Source organism: Mirounga leonina, unplaced genomic scaffold, assembly GCF_011800145.1.
Source record: "Mirounga leonina isolate KUSES-001 unplaced genomic scaffold, KU_Mleo_1.0 Mir_114, whole genome shotgun sequence".
Taxonomy (NCBI): Eukaryota; Metazoa; Chordata; class Mammalia; order Carnivora; family Phocidae; genus Mirounga; species Mirounga leonina.
This window is the reverse complement of record NW_023270265.1, coordinates 3,119,599-3,139,645: the sequence shown is the minus strand read 5'-3', so window position 1 is coordinate 3,139,645 and position 20,047 is coordinate 3,119,599. Positions and strand designations below refer to the sequence as shown.

At 41.4% G+C, this 20,047-nt stretch overlaps 1 protein-coding gene and 1 pseudogene across 4 annotated transcripts in view; one reads left to right on the top strand and one right to left on the bottom strand.

Moving 5' to 3' along the window:
* KAT6B (lysine acetyltransferase 6B) overlaps positions 1–20,047 on the bottom strand; it is a 180,726-nt gene that overhangs the window by 125,849 nt on the left and 34,830 nt on the right. The gene's annotated exons all lie outside the window — the stretch shown is intronic.
* Positions 6,043–7,763, top strand: LOC117998162 (annotated as a pseudogene).

Genomic DNA, 20,047 nt, shown 5'->3' with positions numbered 1-20,047 from the left:
GACTGTCAACCCATCTCCCCGTTCTCCCTCAGTCCCAGCTGTAACAGACTGCCTGAAGAACTGCATCCCTGACCTGGCAAAAACAAACCCCAGCACATTGGGTAACTCTGCTGACTCGATCCTGATGGTCCCAGCTGCCAAGACACAAGTCCATGTGACACAAGTCCCCTGTCCCCGGCAGCCAAGGAGGAAAGCCTGGCTCTTCCCACTCCACATCTGCACCAGATCAGATCAGTAATTCCTCTGCTTCCAGCTCACCACTGTTTACACGGTCTCCCTTTCTTACTCCATAACCTACTGCTCCAGCCTGTCTGAGCTTCACCCTTCAGGCTCTCATGACTCACCCAACTGCCAGAAAGAGGGCCCAAGGACAGTTAGGTTCCGAGTTCCCTGACTCCAAGCAGCGTTAAGTGAGCTGTGGTTAGTGGCTCAGTGGGTAACAGACTGGTGGGCACACACACCCCTCTGCTGTAAGTTCATGATTTATTTAGCTAAAAACACAGAACTTAGTGAGCAAGTAAGGTGGCTGTACAAGTAGGAGCAGATGCGGCCTGTTTTTCTGTGGCTTTTCCTTGGCCCTTGGGTTTCCAAGTAAGAACATAGCCAAGTGAACTCAGGTGGGGTCTTACCAGTTGGGAGAAAAAAATAAATAAAAGAAAGCTGAATTCTTACTGTGACTTTTAAAATCTGGCTTGCCCAACAATCTCTATACTTCTGTTTAAGGGAATATTTATCTCCATTAGACAGTCCTGGTTGCTGAGCCAAACTCAGCATTATCAAGAATTCGTCCTCACCTCGGTGAGGGGGAGTATGGATGGGGAACGGTCCATGTTCAAGGCCTCTCCAGCATTCCAGAGCCCAGGGAAAGTCCATCTCCCAGAAGTGGGGCAGACCTGAGGGGCCTGCTCAAACACATGTGGAACTCAGCAGAGCTTCTTGCGGCACACACCTGAAGAAATCCCAATCCCGCCTCAACCCTCTCGCGACTGAAATCAATCTTGCACGTCAAGCTGATATGCAACTCTATGTTCTGGGATATAAACAGCGCCTCCTTGAGCCCCAGCCCGCCTGCAAAGCAATGAAGCCAAATCCTGATGATAATGCCCCACTTGGCATTCTGTGCTCTACAAGGGCAGAGCTCACCCGTGCACCTATCAAAGCCTCTGGAGGAAAACTCAAATAGAAAGCTCCTCGAGGGGACGACCTAAGTTCCACTCAGCTTCTAGCCTCCATATTTAGCATACTTCTTTATACACAGGAAATATTTTCCAAGTATTTGTTCAACTCATTATATGGAATTATTTTTGGAATGGATACTTGCCTTCTCTCTAATATATTTAAGTCCAATAAACTCACATCTCTGTTAAAGAAGTCTCTCTCCATGGCTAATACCAATACTATCCATTATCAATTTCAAATTTAACCAGCCTCAACTTCCCAACCAAAAACAAGGAAATTTGAAATTCCAGAACGCCATTATACTAAATGGAAGTTTTTCTACATGTTCTAGATCTCTGCTATCCAATATGGTAACCACTAACCACATGCGACTATTTAAATTTTAATTTTAAAGAAAATTTAAAATTTAATTCCTCGGTCTCACTAGCCACCTTTTAAGTGCCCAACAGCCACATGCGCCTATCTTACTGAACAGTGTAGATACTGAACATTTCCATCATTCTTTTGCTCTAGGCGCATTATAAATCTTAAGAATCAAAGAATTCTTAGCTTGTAGCCAGTATCAGATCATCAAAGTGCCATAATTAAATTTAAAAATATACTGCTCCTTTAATTAAAACAGAAGGAAACACTCTCACTGATGAGTAGAGAGCTTTTATAATAATAGATTTGCCTCATCACAATGAAAAATTTAAATGCAGCAAAATTCTCATCTATCTCTGGTTGCCAAAATTAATATGCTATGCAGAGGGCAATGCATACTTGGAGTAGCATGAATCCTCTCTTTGGACAGTTAAGACTTCTGGTTAATGGTCATTTAGGCAGCTCAGTCCTAGGCTGAGTAGAGTGTGCAAACATCTAGAAAATGTTCAACCCAGGGATTTCAAAATGTATGCATACAAAACCAAAACATCTAAGTCTTCTAAAAGCTCAAAAGTTGAAGCTAAGGGAAAGGGTGCCATGAATACGTTAAGAAATCATGTAAATTAGAACAAAGGAAGACTCTAGGTGGATGATCCTCCCTCCCTGTCCCCACTAAATGCCAACATGCCTTAACAGATAAAACACACATATAGGGAGTTAAAGTAAAGGGATCTTCTATTTCTTTTATAGACTTCTAGGACATCAAAACTTCAAGGTAAAAGGCCCAGGCAGCAACGTTACAGCTCTGGAATAAAAAATATTTTCCCCCACAGTGAAGCAATGAGAGGGATAGTAAGTGTGCAATGAAAAATAAATCAAAACCCAGATGGATAACGATGTACAGAAGGGGAAGCCTGGGGGTAAAACACAAGGTAACTTATCCAGGAGTGTCAAGGTATAAAACAATGCACTGGAGTCTGAATTTTACATATTTTTGTTAAGTATTTGTGATGTTCTCACTGGGTTGTCCACGACACTGTACAATGTTAAGGTTTTTTTGGTTTGTTTGGTTTTTTTAAAGATTTTATTTATTTGAGAGAGAGCGAGCGAGCACAAGTAGGCAGAGAGGCAGGCAGAGGGAGAGGGAGAAGCAGGCTCCCCGCCGAGCAGGGAGCCGGATGTGGGGCCCGATCTCAGGACCCCGGGACCATGACCTGAGCTGAAGGCAGCCGCTTAACCGACTGAGCCACCCAGGCACCCTAATGTTAAGGTTTAATTGCCCAAGGTCACTCATCAGTTACCACCTGAGAATGTGTTCTACCTGAAGAACCACCCCAGCGGGTCACAAACAACTCTACTTTGTTTTCAGCTCAGTTTTATGCTGGATTCTAAGGCCTACGACATCCTACTAATGTAAAGGTCAAAGGAAATACATCCCTAAAATATTGCCAGGAGGACAGCTAGAGATACTAGGGGTGACCAACAATTCGGAGCTTAGTGATGTCAACTTTTAACTTTCATCTCACCCTTTCCCCTCCACACTATCTCCTGGTCCTCAAACAGTGATCATCCTTTTATACCTGACTCCAGTGTCCTTGAAAAGCTATTTATCATCATGAAATCAAACTGTATTTTCTCCTTTGGGAACACACATGCTGTATGACAAGACAGGAAATCCTTAGACCATGATGGGTAGAACCATATTAGACTTACATACTGACCTTGACTTTACTGGAAAATTTCAAGTGGTAAAAATTTCATCAAGGTAAGAGAGGAACAAATGAGAAACATTTTTTCCTCCACTTTAAACATTCATTATTTCAATTCTGTTGTCAACCGTTTGTAATAGTTTTATAAACTCTCAGGAACTCAAGAGAAAACAGTGCATGAGTCACTCTCTCCCAACAGCATATAAATGATGAAAAATATATTATCATATGCACACTATCATTCATGGAAATTTTTATTTAGCTGTTTTTAATAAAAACCCATATGATCAACAAAGTATATATTAAGCATGTTACAGATTCTAGCACAGATTTCTTGAAATTCAGAGGAAAAGTATGTGGACCAAAAAGCATTAATATATCAACCTTCAGAAAAGAGGCTTAAAAGATTTAAAATATCAAAAACAAAATGTTAAATAAAGGCTTAAAATATTAAAAAGAAAATTTTTAACTAGAATTTATCAGATTTACTAAAAAATGTCTTCATTGAGACATTAGAGAAGAAATTAACGTTTTAAACAAAGACAATTTTTTAAAGTAAGCACTCTTACAAAATGTTTATCTAACAGAATCCAGGCATTCTGGCTACAGCATCTCTATTGACATACCTAAAAAACCACAAATTACTATGAAATAGGTCTGGAAACATGTGGCCCACCTAGAAAAAAAGGTCTTTAACAAAGAAAGAATTCTTTCTAAATTACGTCGGTACTCACGAGGTAGAACAACGGGTTATAGATGCACAGTGTTGGTCACATACTAAGTAATGCCTTTACTAATAAAAAAGTATGTCCAAATAGCACACGTTTGTGGGGTTTTTTTTGTTGTTGTTGTTGTTGTTGTTTTTTACAGAACTTAATCATCAGAGGCTAAAACTGAGAGGCATAGGGACTAGTTCCAAGATACCAGATAAGAGGATGGCTACAGAATGAAATTATCGTTAAATATTAACTAAAAGTCAAACATGCAAGAAAATATTAAATATGTATTACAGTTTTAGGATGAGGTTAAGGAAAAGAGGCAGTGAGCCAGGTTCCTATTACAGTAAGAGGAATCTCTGTTCAAAACAGGGAAGGGAGGACAGCAGAGGAAAAAGAGTCAAGGATCCTCCTGACTCCTGGGGGCCCAGCAGACACATCCAGCCCAGGACTCAGCTTCAGGTAGAGGGGTGGGGAAGGGAAAAAAGGTTCTTATTCTCCAGACCATGTCACCCATGAAGGGTCTACTTTCAAGGTCAACCGCAGCAGGAAGCCTGGCATCAGGAGGGCCTCTGGTGTCTAACAGTCTACCCCACATGTGTGCTAGCGAGTGCATACCTACAACATAGGGTTTAACACGTATACCTGCCGGAGATAAGATACAATTCTTTTCAGTATAATCAGTCAATTAATCAGAAGTACTACAGAATCAATTCCAGGCTGCTGTGAGCAAAGCCCCCTAGAGTTGGGTACTGTTGTAGCCCCAAGACATCTGGTCAAAATCTCACATGCACTAAGCAGCAACATGGAGTTCCACTTCCAATCTGCTCCATTTTATTATTTATTTCTCATTGTAAATTATTAAAATATTATTTAATAGTTTAGTCATTACTTTGTATAATTTTTAATTAAGTTGCTCTCATATTATTAAATTATTATTTTTTCAGTCTTTGTAAGCCTAGTGAAGGTAGCCCCATCCTCAAGAGATGACACATTTACCAAAGAGAATAGGACAGGACTAAGATGACAATCATCCTGGTTTTCCTACAGACTGTCCAGGTAATGGCACTGAAAGTCCTACATCCCAGGAAATGTCTCAGTCCTAGGCAAACCAGGACACCCGTCACTCCCAATAAGATCCAGAAGTTGGTAACTATACCAAGATAATATTGCCCTAAGAAGAGTAGATACTATGTAGACTGATATAAACCCACTCCCACCACCTTCTCCTTTGCATTCTAACCAAAAAGACTGGAAAGCTAAATTCTTGACCTCCCTGACTACCTGCAGCTAAGGGATGGCCATGTGACTCAGCTCAGGATAATGAAATAAGAAGCCCCTGGTGGGAAGGGGACTGCCTTATTTCCTGAGTAAGGAAAAGCCTCACCAGGAGAAAGCTTTTGCTGTTACCCTTGGCCCATTCCCTCTGTTCCCTGCTGGAACAAAGAAGTGATGCCTAAACACAAAGAAGTTACTTTGTGAGAAGAGTGCCTGGGTGGCTCAGTTGGTTAAGCATCTGCCTTCGGCTCAAGTCATATGATCCCAGGGACCTGGGATCCAGTCCTGGTCAGACTTCCTGCTCAGCAGGGAGTCTGCTTTGCCCTCTGCCCCTCCCCCTGCTCATGCTCCCTTTCCCCTTCTCTGTCTCTCTCTCTCAAATAAATAAAATCTTAAAAAAAAAAAAAAAAAGAATTTACTTTGTGAGAGGGAGATGAGCATGAGAAAAACCTCTATGCTAAAGATGTTGAAGCAGAGACATGCAAAGGCCCTGAGTCTGGACGGCACTGTTGCAGCCTCGGAGTTCCTCCCCAAGACTGCTGCAAGAGACAAAGGACTCGGGCGGGAGGAGGCTGCAGCCCCGCGCCGAGCACAGTGTCTGGGGGAATTGGCAGCATCACGGTGCGGCCGCCTAGCCGAGCGCAGAGCGCAGAGCGCAGCCACCCGCCGCTGCCCAGGGAGCGTCCAAGATGTGGGGGGATCGGGGCGGCAGCGGCCGCAGCAGCGCCAGGGGACAGGGGCGCGCAGCAGCCTCCGCTCACCTGCCTGTGCTAACCTGCCTCCCCTGCCCCCACAGAATGTCAGCCAAGTCCAAGGGGACCCCCTCCTCGTCCTCTCCAGCCGAGGGACCGCCGGCAGCCTCCAAAACCAAGGTGAAGGAACAGATCAAGATCATCGTGGAGGATCTAGAATTAGTCCTGGGCGACCTGAAGGACGTGGCCAAGAAACTTGAGGTGGTTGACCAGATTGATACCCCGACCTCCGACCTGCAGCTGGAGGATGAGATGACCGAGAGCTCCGAAACAGACACCCTGAATAGTAGCTCCAGCGGCACAACGGCCTCCAGCACCGAGAAGATCAAAGTGCAGGCCCACGCATCCCTCATCAAGCCCCCAGTACACCCGTTTGCTATCCTCACCGTCCTGAGAAAGCCAAACCCTCCGCCGCCTCCCCCGCGGGTGACCCCTGTGAAGTGTGAAGACCCCCGGAGAGGGGCGCCGACGGTCAATCCCGTGAAGACGAATGGCACCCTCCCGCGGAATGGAGGCTTCCCCGGGGCACCCAACAAAATTCCAAATGGAGACGTCTGCGGCATACCCGCTGGTACCTTGGACAAGGCTCCCGGGCGGCCTCTGAAGCACAGACCTGAAAAAGACAGGTGCCCCCAGGCAGGGCCTCGGGAACGAGTTCGGTTTAATGAAAAAGTGCAGTACCATGGCTACTGTCCCGACTGTGACACCCGGTATAACATAAATAACAGGGAGGTCCAGTTACACAGTGAACCTGTCCACCCACCGGAAAAGCTTCCTCAGGTAGACCCCCCCTCCACTCCCCCCCTCCTTTTCCACTGGAAAACGGGGGGGGGGGGGGGGGGGGCGCGCTAAGAATCAGAGTTTCCCCCCTCTCAGACCTGCAACTGTGCCTCCTCCCACTGCACCAAAACCACAGAAGACAATCTTGAGGAAATCAACCACAACAGTGCGATGTATGCCATTTCCAAAACCTTTTGGTTTTTTTTTTATTTCTATATTATAAACATAAAATAATAAGTAATGAGCACTTTCTACTCAAGCAATAAAAAGCCCAAATATATTTTAAAAAGAAAAAAAAGAGACAAAGAACTCCCATGTGTTCAATCTCCACCGAAGCTCCCCATTATCTGAGGTGAACATATCCCTAACTTATATTAATTGTGAGACTTTTTAAGAGTCAGCAGGCCGGGGTGCCTGGGTGGCTCAGTCGTTAAGCGTCTGCCTTCGGCTCAGGTCATGATCCCGGGGTCCTGGGATGGAGCCCCGCGTCGGGCTCCCTGTTCGGCAGGAAGCCTGCTTCTCCCTCTCCCACTCCCCCTGCTTGTGTTCCCTCTCTCGCTGTGTCTCTCTCTGTCAAATAAATAAATAAAATCTTAGAAAAAAAAAAAAGAGTCAGCAGGCCACTACTGGCTTAAAGGTACTCATAGTAAACAAAAGAGTAAACTTCTTTTTTTTTTTCCCAGCAGGTACGTATATTTTACCAAGGAAAACAAGGGGGGGGGGGGGGGGGGAGGCTCAGGGAAGAATAAGGCTTGGGTCAGACAGGGGTAGGGGTGTTTGCTGGGTATACATCTGGGTAATTTTTTGAAAGCTGAAAGGTGAATAGTTTGTTTTCCATGGTCAGGAAACAGGTGTGAATCACAAAACGGCCTCTTCAAAATGTCAGGTAGTTTCTTGGAGATATTCTGGTTTGAACTAACAAATGCTTTTCTTTTGAAGCTTCGATAGATACTAATCTTTCCACTTTGCAGATGAGAAGACTGTGACTTCAAGATAAAGTAGAAGGCCCAAAGTTACAGAGTTCAAAGGTGGAGGAGCCAGTATCCAAATCTAGCATCAGCCCAAAGACTTCCCCTGCCTCTGGCCCAGGGATGCAGTGCATGGACTAGAAAGCCCTGAAAGGTGCATCACTCAGTCTAAATGAGGAGAGGGCATGTGGAGGCTACACAGTGGCACATAAAACTTCATCATGATTTCTTAAAAAAAAAAAAAAAAAAAAGCTTTTTAGACAAGTTTGATTGTACTGTAAAGAGGATTTACTCTTAAAGACTTAAAGATCTGTATGTATTAGATAATGAGGTACCATGTGGTTAGAAGTAAAATTTCTGTTAAGATATTTACTGACACAGAGGGCTAGCTGGTGTCCAGTTAGCTCAGTTAGAATGTGGCAGGTACGCCAACATCGTGGGTTTGGTCCCTGAAACAGCCCGAGAGAGTAGCAATTTTCATATTTAATAAAAATTAATTTTTAAAAAAGATACTTACCAATACAATTATTACTTAAAGGGAACAAAATGAGAAGTAAAACGAACAGGCCCCCTTCCTCGACTACTCCTTGAATGTCGGTATTCCCAGAGACCGGTTCTCTTCTCCGCAACCATCATCCCTCACGGACTCCTGGATCTCATCCCACACAATTTAGATTAGAAACGTGTCTGCATTTTGATCCATCCTCTCAACCCACGCAGATACTGCTCTACAGCGGTTCTCCCTTACCTCACTTAGCATCTCAATCCCCCATCCCACAATCGATGTTTCACGCTTCTACCTGTTTTGTACCTAAAACATAAATCTTTCCTCCTCTTCTTAAAAGCCCACTTACAGAGTAAGGTCCAATTTTTTTTTTCCCTGGACACAACTCTACCATCTTCACAGCTTCATCTCCCACACGCTTCCCTGAGCCATACACTGCTCCGCCGTCCGCTACTTACCATTGCTCATACATGCAATCTGGATCACACTTCCAAAACTCTGGGCTTGCTGTTCCCTCTGCCTAGAAATGCCCTCCCACTTTGGGGCTATCTGGTGCACTTTGATACTAACTTGCAATCTAAAAGTTCCTCCCTCTGCAAAGCCTTCCCCCACAAAACAAAATTCTCCTCCTTTGTGCTCTCAAGGTAATTCGTTCACTACAAACTCAGGCACTCAGTACACATTAGCATTAGCTGTATGGTTCGTTACTGATGCACCCACCCTACTAGACCCCAGCTGAACACCCTACTATACCCATATTGGTACTCAGTGAATAAATATGGAATATCAGATGAAATACTGACTGTAAGTGAACCCCATGAATCCTTTTAAGGGAAAGAGTTCTCTTACTCATTTCTATATTCCTAACACGAGCGAATCTGAGACGCCCAATAAATGTTTGCTAAACTTATTATCAAAACCCCTTACAAAAATGTCTCCATTGGGGCACCTGGCTAGTTCAGTCTGTAGGGCATGAGACTCTAATTCTCGGGGTCATGAGTTCAAATACCATGTTGTGCGTGGAGCCTAATTAAAATTAAATGAATGAGTAAATACATAAAACAAACACACCTCCATTGAGTAATGATTTACTGTCACCCCTTTCTGTGAACTGAGAAATAGCATCATTCAAGGAAACTTCAATACATGTATTTCTGACTTGTCTGAAATTTTTATATAAACAGCACACATTATTTTTACAATCAGGTATTTCCCTTTCGGGGAAGAGGAGAGAGAAGAGTAGGAAGAAAGACTGTCAAATGGTGTTACTCATTGTTCACTATATAGGATTAGAATCCAAAATAAATTGCCTTTAAATTCAGAAAAATCAGGGGGAAAATTCTCTCTTCTCAAACTTCTATGCTTCCCTGTCTGAGGATGAAAATCTTAAAAACCACATCACTCTCTTTTCTCCTTAGCTTCTAGGATATTTAGAACTAAATTATTCATTCTAGACACAGGGTTTATCTGTTCCTTCAGCTTATTTTTGATGCTTTGAAAAACAGATTAGTATACTAAATATATTTTAATAACCTTAGGGACCTAAAATCATTTTGGGATGCAGGCAAAGTATAACCATCATGTAATGGCTGAAATTAGGCAGAGCCACTTAATGCAGCTTGATCAAAACTGCACTAAAGCCTTGAAAAAAATTATTTATCTCTGAAATCTTGGCAAAATCATCCCCCCTTTTCTAAATTATTTCCCAATGCATTTTAACTAGCTCTTTCATTTTAATTGGGATCTTTAAACCATTACATATTTAGGCATCATTTAAAATCTTCCTTTATACAGCATTAGACGGCCCATACTGACACACAAAGCCTTAGCTCTACATTATTCTGTTCCCAGAAACCCTTGTGGTTGGCTTAATTTTGCCTTGGAATAAAAGGTCTACTTAAATTGAGAAATAATTCTGTATGATAACTACAAAAGCAATAACTCCTCAAAATAAAATTCTGTCTTGGTACTTAAGAGATGCCACAAAATAGTACTACAAAAAACAATTAAGAAGTGAGCTTTTAAAAAAAAAAACAAGTCTTCGTGTGAAAAAAAGTAATGCCAGTCACAAAGAAGGAACACATTCCCTACCTAACAGAGCAGACACTCTCCTGAGAAGTTGAAGCTTATTTTCCTACTGCCATAGCAGAAACATGGGAGATACATTTACATTTCAGAGCAATGTTGACATGAAGTTGCAAGTGTAAATATTTGTTCCCTTTTGGTTTATAAATTTCACGATGATAAAATTCTGTGTATTGAGCCACTAATTAAAAAGGAATCTATTTGCCTAGTAGGATGCTTGAGGTTGTATGTTTATTCGAGATGAATAAAATGGTGCACACTAGTAAGGAACGGGAATTAGAATTTTGAACTCTATTGGTTTTAACAAGTTCCTCCTGGGAAGGAAAAGAGAGTTCATTTGTCAATTATAAAGAAGCTGCTTCAGATGATAATTTGTGTGACGAATCATCTCCCCCTGACCTTGAAAGTAACAAAGGATGATATGTGATGAAGAAACAGCAAATTAAATGTTTTAGAAAAAGGAGGCCATTTTCTATCACTTTGTTTTTAGGGTCACTTACTATCAGTAACCACTTAATGGCAATCTAGTAACAAGGTCCCCTCATTGTTCAAGATTGCTTTAATATGCTACTCAGGGAACCAGCTAAACAAAATTGATTATCACCTAACACATTCAGATGAATAGCGAGCACTACTACTATCTTTCTTCTCTACTAATCTGGAATCTAGACCTTAGGCCTGAATTGATTTCTTATAATAAGAACCACTGCCACAAACAACTCACAGTGACTGAATTCTTACTATGTGCCAGGGACCGTTTGAAGCACTCTCTGTGTATTAACTAATCTACAGCTCTGTGATATGAGTACTAGTATCACCAATTTGTTAAATAAAACATTTGAAAATTAAAAACACATGTATCTTACACAGAGGAGTGAATTCTCAAGGTAAGTAGGTCCAGAGCTCAAAAGTAGGGAGTCAACTCTACATAAATTGATATTAAGCGCCCCCCCACCCCAAACACCTTCTCTAGGCTCCCACATGGGGTTCCTCCTTTGTCACTGGTGCTCCTTTCTCTTACCTGTCCTGGGAATCTGGCTCAGGCCTCTGCTCTTCCGATCTACACTTTCACCCAGGTAAGCTTGGTTAAGCTCATCAGCCCCATTCCAGCTATACATTCATGGGTTTCAAATTTGTAGTTCTAGTTCACACCTCTACTCAAGATCCCGGCTATCAAGCTGACCACACTGAGTCTCTATATGGATGTCCAAGAGGACTCTCAACTTCATGGCCAGATACAGAACTACAGATTATTTTTCTCTCAAATCACATTTCTCTATCAGCCTCCAGCCCTCTCTACCAGTAAACAGCACCATTACCAACCCAGATTCATCCTTAAGTCCTTCCCTCTGTATCCTACATCCAATCCATTATTAAGTCCTGTTGGCTTTATCTCCAAAAAATATCTCAAATCTGACCTCCTCTCCCTCCACTCTCCCCGGATCCCCACAGTACAGTTTCAAAGGCCATCTTTCTGTCCTTCTAACACCCTGTGGCTTAATTCCAACTCACGGCTTTTGACCTGGGCTGGGGCTCCTGCTTGAGACACTGCCTTCCCTGAGGCAAAGCAGTATCTTCAGTTTCACTCAGGTCTGAGCTCAAGTGTCACCTTCCCAGACCAGTCCTACCGAATCCTCAGAGCACCTATCGCTTAATACAGCTTAAGGAATATTATGGTTTTACTCGGTGACATACTTAAATGTAAGCTCCTTGAGGGTCATGTCTGTCCTGCTCATATCTACTGCTGAGAACAATGTCTGGCACACAGCAAGCACTCAGTATTTGTTGACCTTAAGACTGAAAGTAAAGGACTACAAAGTCAACTAAGAAAACACTGACTTATAGCCCATCAATCATTAAAGAAATAAACAACACAAGACAGCCAACAGTAGCCACCCAAGTGAGTTTGTCTTTTGCTTTCTTATTCCCATGGGAACTGTAAGACCTCTGTTTACAATAATCCTCTGCATGGCTTTCCAACTTTAGACTGTAACTCAAAGTAAAAAATACATTTTATCTGATGACCTAGTATATACACATATACGTATTTAACTAAAGTTCCATGAGACCTTACTTATCCTTTCTTACACGGGACATGCTGTTTATTCAGTTAGTTTGTTTGTTTGATGATAAAGTAGCCATTCACTACATTGATTTCACAACCACCTAATGGGAAAGAATTCAGTTTGAAGAGCACTAATTCCCATGCTTGTATTTGGGTTTTCTGGGTAAAGAAAATAAAGTATCTTTGAAAAAAAGTAAATTTTCTGCCTCTATCTGCTGACTTCAAATGAGTCACTTCTCCTCCCTGAGCCTCCCCTCACCTGTGAAATAAATCCCTGTGTTAACTACCCATAGAGGGGCTGACTGGAGTAAAACAGACTGGGGGTGAAAGCTACTGGAATTCAGTTTATAACCATCAGGGAGCCCCCAGGGGCAACCTCTATGTCCCACTCTTCTCGTTGGCCACCACATCCACTCCACCAGCAAGCTCTGTCAGTTCCATCTCCAAAACACACTTCCCACCTGTCCTCCTCTCTCCCTCTCCACTGTGACACCCCAGTGCATGCAGCCATCATCCCAACAGCCTCCTTGCTGGCCGGCCTGCCTAACTTCGCCCGCATAACTTCTCCCACACACAGCAGCCTCGGTGACCTTTAAAGTTTTATTGTGAAAAACTTTCAACCCTACAGAAAAGTTGCAAGAATGTAACGTTACAATAAACACACATATGCCCTTAACAATTTGCCATCTTTGATTCCTCCTGTTTTATCCTGAACCATTTGAGAATAAACTGCAGAGATCATGACCCTTCACCCCTCTTAAGAATAAGGACATTCTCTTCACAACCACAATGGATTATCAAATTCAAGAAATTTAACACTGATATAATACTGTCATCTAATATTTGGTGCATGTCAAATGCTGCCATTTGTCCTAATACTGTCCTTTAAAGCAACTTTCTTTTCCCAATCCAGACACACACATTTGTCATGTGTCTCAGTGATGTTAAAAACACAAACTGAATTGTATTGTTCCCCAGCTTTAAACTCTCTGCTTTAGCCACATAAGATGCCTTTTTCTTCCTCAAACACAAGTACTGAAGCCTTCTCTCCCTGAGCTCGTCAGCTCTTCCCACAGCTGACCCCTTCTCACCCTTTCATCTCTCCTTGGGAACTTTCCAGAGTATGATGTCTACAGCCTAACTCCTTGGTATTTTTTCTCTCTCCCTTGACTCATGATTTCCGTCTGTCACTTAACACAGTCTGTAATTACCTTGTTGGTTTATTTGCTTATTGTCACCTGTCCCAGTAGAATATAAATTCCATGAAAGCAGGCGTGTCTCTGACAACAGAGACAGAGCGCTTGGCTCAGAGTATGCACTCAATAAATAGAGGTAAGAATTAATAAACTGCTAAAAAAAGAGAAGTGGCCATATGTCAATGACATCCCTGGGTAAGACTGCACACTGACAGATACAGTCAGCAAGACCCCTTCTCTTCCACAGGAAAGACAGTACAGTATGTAGTCACAACTGGGAAGCATTCAACATTAACATCCACCCTAAGATGAGCACTGTGAAGGTTACCACAATGAGTAAGACCAAGATGGTTTAGCATTCCAGAACAAGGAGGTTCACAGTGCTGGAAAGATACACATGCTCAGCCTGAAAGAAAAGCCCACAGTGGTATAAAAAAACGGACTAGCTCTGCGGTCAGAAGATGGGGTTTGACTCCTACCTGTGTGACCGTAACTCTCTGGGCCCCAATTTCCTCATATGTTTAGTGAGGACAATGTCCATTCCGTAGTTCATCTGAGAGGTGAGGGTGCTACAAGAGAGTGAGTAGGAGGCCCTTTCAACCTAAAATGAAAATTGGCTCCTGAACAGAAGTGAGGAGGAAGTAAATTATCCCTTATTAAAAGTAACCTAAACACCAGGGTGCCTGGGTGGCTCAGTTGGTTAAGCATCCGACTCTTGGTTTTACTCAGGTCTTGATCTGAGGATTGTGAGATGGAGCCCTACACTGGGCTCCACCTACCTAACATTCTCTCTCTCCCTCTGCCCCTCCCCACCCCTCACCCTGCTCACAGGTGCTCTCGCTTCCTTAAAAAAAAAAAAAGGCAACCTAAACACCTATCATAATGAGCACTGGGTAATATACAAAATTGTTGGAATCACTATACTGTACACTTGAAACAGATGTTAACACTGTATGTTAAATACACTGGAATTATAATAAAAAACTAAAAATACACACACGCACACAAACCCAGTAAGTGAAATGTCCAGGACTGTGTCTGGCACGTCTAGATACTCAGTAGTTCCCTTCTCCCTTCTCCCTCCAGCCCTATTTGGACCCAGAGCAGAGAGCAGCTCCAAATATACAAGTAGACAATAACACACCCTAAAGACAAAAGCTGCTTCTGGGGCTCCCAACCTTGCAACATTTCAGCAGAGGCTCCATGACCATTTGTGAGGACTGTGCAGAAGCAATTCAAGCAGGGGTTCAGCTACGTGGCCCATAAGGTCTCTTTCAACTCTTGAGATTCTATAATGTTTTAAAAAATTTAATCAAGCATGTTCCTGTGGTAGGCAACATGGATGATAAAAGTAAGTTTAAGACATAGTCTCTATCTGCCGAAAAAGCATTTGACAAAGTACAACATCCACTCGTGATAAAAACCGTCAACAAAGTAGGTTTAGAGGGAACATACCTCAACATAATTAAGGCCATATATGAAAAACCCACAACTAACATCATCCTTAATGGGGAAAAACTGAGAGCTTTACCCCTAAGGTCGGGAACAAGACAAGGATGTCCCGTCAAACCATTTATTCAATACCATATTTGAAGTCCTAGCCCCAGCAATCAGACAACAAAAGAAATACAGGCACTGAAATCATTAAGAAGTAAAACTTTCACTATTTGCAGATGACCTGATACCATATACAGAAAATCTGAAAGACCACCAAAATACTGCTAGAGCTGATAAACAAATTCAGTAAAGTCACAGGATACAAAATTAATATACAGAAATCTGCTGCATTTCTATACACCAATAATGAAGCAGCAAGAGAAATTAAAAAAACAAATCCATTTACAAGTGCACCAAAAATAGTAAGATACCTAGGGACAAACCTAACCAAACGGGTGAAAGACCTATACTCTGAAAACTGTAAAACACTGATGAAAGAAATAGAAGACAACACAAAGAAATGGAAAGACATTCCATGCTCACAGATTGGAAGAAGAAATATTGTTAAAATGTTCATACTACCCAAAGCAATCTATAGATATAATGTGATCCCTATCAAAATACCAACAGCATTTTTCACAGAATCCTAAAATTTGCAGGGAACACAAATGACCCTGAATAGCAAAAGCAATCTTGAAAAAGAAAAGCAAAGCTGGAGGCATCTCAAGTCCAGACTTCAAGTTATATTACAAAGCTGTAGTAATCAAAACAGTACGGTACTGGCATAAAAACAGACACATAAATCAATGGAACAGAATAGAAAACCCAGAAATAAACTCACAATTATATGGCCAATTAATCTTCAACAAAGCAGGAAAGAATATCCAATGGGAAAAGACAGGCTCTTTAACACATGGTGTTGGGAAAACTGGACAGCTACAAGCAAAAGAACGAAAGTGGAGCACTTTCTTATACCATTGACAAAAATAAGTTCAAAATTATTAAAGAGCTAAATATGAGACCTAAAACCATAAAAATCCTAGAAGAGAGTACAGGCAGTACCTTCTCTAACATCAGCCCTAGCAACTTTTTTCTAGATAGGTATCCTGAGGCAAGGGAAACAAAAGCAAAAATAAAATATTGAGACTTCATCAAAATAAAAAGCTTCTGCACAGCAAAGGAAACAACTAAAGGAAACTTACTGAATGGGAGAAGATATTTGCAAATGACATATCTGACAAAGTGTTAGCATCCAAAATACATAAAGAATATATATATAGTATTTGCTACGCGGATCATGGCATGGGGCAGTACAAAGGAGAGAGGACGGTCTGTGGAAAACTCCACGGGGGCAGGAGGAGAAGGATGAGCTTACAGAAGAAATATGCAGACCTTGGCAGCAGAGGGTACATGGTACAAAGCCTGCAGAATTAAAGTGAGGGGTGATTGAAATTAACTCCTGTTTCCATTTGTTCTCCAAAGATTCAAACGCTGATCTTCCACCCCCTCAATTCAAAACTATTCTTTTAAATGTCAAATATTAAATATGACTTTGTTTTAATTTGACTCTTCCTATTTTTTTTCCATCTGCAGATATGTACACATTATCCTAGTAAGATTTTTATAATTCCAGGCAGTTAGCTTTCTTACACACCTGAAGTATCTGATTTATTTTAGACCTTCCGAATCACTATATATCCCACAGGGTTATGTGTAACACAGTCTCTTCCTTCAACCAAATTCTAGTCTCAAATAGTGACAAATCCTAATGTCTTTTATACTACAAACATTTGCAATTGTTTAATTTGTTTCATTAGCTCAAGTGTTTCGCGGGAGAGAAATGGCAATTAAAATAATCTCTTTTAATAGATAATTTAAGTTCAAACAAGCAAAATGAAAATGAAGAGATCAAATGGATCTATTTGAAACTGGCTGGTATCTGACAGGGAGATCCGCTGGTCGTCATTAAATACATTCTTGCTGCTGCTCATCCTCCAAGTGAGAAGCTTTCAACTGTGATATGCAAACCAAGGTCTACCATTCCAATAACCTGCCCTTAGGACTTTCAATTTAGGTCTCACATTTAAAATGTCTCTATAGTACCTCTAACACAGGATCAGGAAACATATGACACATGTCTCCTGATCATCCTAAACACACTCTCCACAAACCCTCCAAGTTTGGTGAAAATCTGTCCAACAGTTTCTAGACAGATTGTGTGTTTCTGTGCTGGAGTTAAGAGACAAACGGAAACCTAATTTTGGCTAATAAATAATGTAACTACTTGCACTCATTCAACAAAGGTGAGCAAAGAGATAAGGTCTCTGTGTTTGTGGAGCTTTTCCATCTGGAGGGGACGACTGAAGTTAAAAAGTAACGAGACAAATAAATACATAATTATAGACAATAAAAAGGGCTAATAAGAAAAAGTATAGGGCACTTCCTTGGACTTACTAAAGAGACTTCATTTAGATGGGAGGTTCAAAAGATTAGGAAAAGCCTTTTTAAAGAATGACATTTAAAATGGAAAATACTGGCGCACCTGGCTGGCTCAATCGGAAGAGCATGTGACTCTTGATCTCGGGGTCGTGAGTTTGAGCCCCATGTTGGGTACAGAGATTACTTAAATAAATAAACTCTAGAAATAAAATAAAATGGAAAATATTTATGAAATAAGTGTTTTTTCAAAAGCAGAAGACAGTTGCAGATATGCTCTGATTATAGTTATGGAAAAGGACATGCACATAGACAAACCTGGAAGAGAAAACCAAAAACAAAATAGTTGTGTTAGGGTGCTAAGATTATGGACAGTGTTCAAAAAAGTTTTTTAATACAACTTGTTATATTATTTTTATCATAATTGTGACAAGCATCGACACAGAATCCGAAACCCTAAAAGAGAACTTTCAGTTTGCCTTTAAGCTTGACCAAAAAACTAGCTCAGTAACAACACTGATCTTCATTAAAACAACAGTAGGGCAGGGGCGCCTGGGTGGTTCAGTCAGTTGAGCATCCTAATTTCAGCTCAGTGGGGAGTCTGAGATTCTCTCTCTCCCTCTCCCTCTGCCCACCCCCTACCACCTCTCTCTCTCTCTCTCAAATACATATATAAATCTTTAAAACAACAACAGCAGGGCAGAACAGAATATGAGCCTTGGAGGCTAAGAACCTTGGACTCCAGTATGGCCCAGGCTCTAATTAGCTGTGTGATACTGGACAAGTTACTTACCCTCCCCTGGGAGACTGTTTTGTCATCTCTGAGATGGAGCTAATAAGACCTGCCTCATAAAGTTACTGAGGATAGAACGAAAGAACATAGAGAGTTCAGTCCAGTGCCCAGCACAGAATATGTGCTTACTAAATGTTGATAGGCATTATGATCATCACTCACGTATCAATCCAAATGAGAAAGTGGGCTCTGAATCAAAAGTCTCCTAGGCCCAACAGATGAGCAAACCAGAGAAATCAGATGGTTCCTCACCAATCACTATTAAATGATTTCTCTCTGACAGTAAGTAAATCAATGAGTGGCTGCATTCATTTTCTCTGAGGACACCTACACTGTATCCTGAGTAAAACCAAAAAGATCAGTCCAAGAAAAAATTTTCCTAAAGGAGAAATGAGCCCCAAATTTCAGCAATTTACTAAAAACAATTAAGGACACCTTTATTAAAAATGAAGCCTCCTGGGGCAGCTGACTGGTTGAGTCAGTAGAACATGCAACTCTTGATCTTGGGGTCATGAGTTCGAGCCCCACATTTACTCTAAAAAGAAAGAAAAGAAGAAGCCTCCTGAAACAGTTTCCAGCAATTGAGGTAGAATCCATATAAAAATAGGGTAATTTACACAGCTGGAATTTGCCAAGAAATGACATCATTAAGGCATGCTTTAGTTTCTAGACTATTTGTGAAAATAAATTTAAAAAACAACAATTCCGGGGCGCCTGGGTGGCTCAATCGTTAAGCGTCTGCCTTCGGCTCAGGTCATGATCTCGGGGTCCTGGGATCGAGCCCCACATCAGGCTCCCTGTTCGGCAGGAAGCCTGCTTCTCCCTCTCCCACTCCCCCTGCTTGTGCTCCCTCTCTCGCTGTGTCTCTGTCAAATAAATAAACAAAAAATCTAAAAATATATATATATTTTTTTTTTTTAAAAAAAAAAACAACAATTCCATCAGTCTATCATTCTATCATGCATCTTCAAACACAGACTCTGCCATTAAATTAGAATGCTTCTAACATCAAATATTAGGGTATTTTCTTCAACTTAAAACATCAGGTAAAAAAATTCTGAAGCATTCGGCCAAACACAAAAAACATTAATCATTTAGTTAATTGAGCAAAAAGTAAAAACGTTTTTGTTTATTCACTTCCTCAGAACAGAAAACAGTGTCAAAAGAGAAGAAGGCGCTCACTATTGCTTTGTTGAATACCTGGATTAGACTGACCACCCTTTAAGATAGTCTTTGTGTACTTCAAAACTCAAACCAAGCCACACAGAGCAGCTGCTCACTGACCAACTGGTCTGCAGAATTCAATGAACGACAAAAGGTTACCTTAATTCAATAAGATAATCAGCACACATTTACCCACCACCCAGAGTCTAACCATCTGCAAGGCGGCAGAGCCAAATGCCTATAAAACAACTGGCAGCATGCAGACATGTCCTCGTGTCCCTCATGTCAATGAAATTTCTCTTAGCAACAGCTAAAAAGAAGCTGAACTTTCAGAAAATCAAGATATCATGATCCAACAACTTGTTAGTAAGTTATTTTGAGTGCCACTGAGATTTCCAAGCCAGATGGGTAATATGTTTTATTCAATTGAGTCTTGTACTGGGATAACAAAATGTGAGGCAGACTCGATCTGGAGCCTTTCATTGTTCAAGAGGCAAAGCAACCTAGTGGCTTCCAAATAACAGCAGGAACAATATAGCAGGAAAGAAGAAAAAGGAAAGAAAGAAAGAAAAAGAAGAAAGAAAGAAAGAAAGAAAGAAAGAAAGAAAGAAAGAAAGAAAG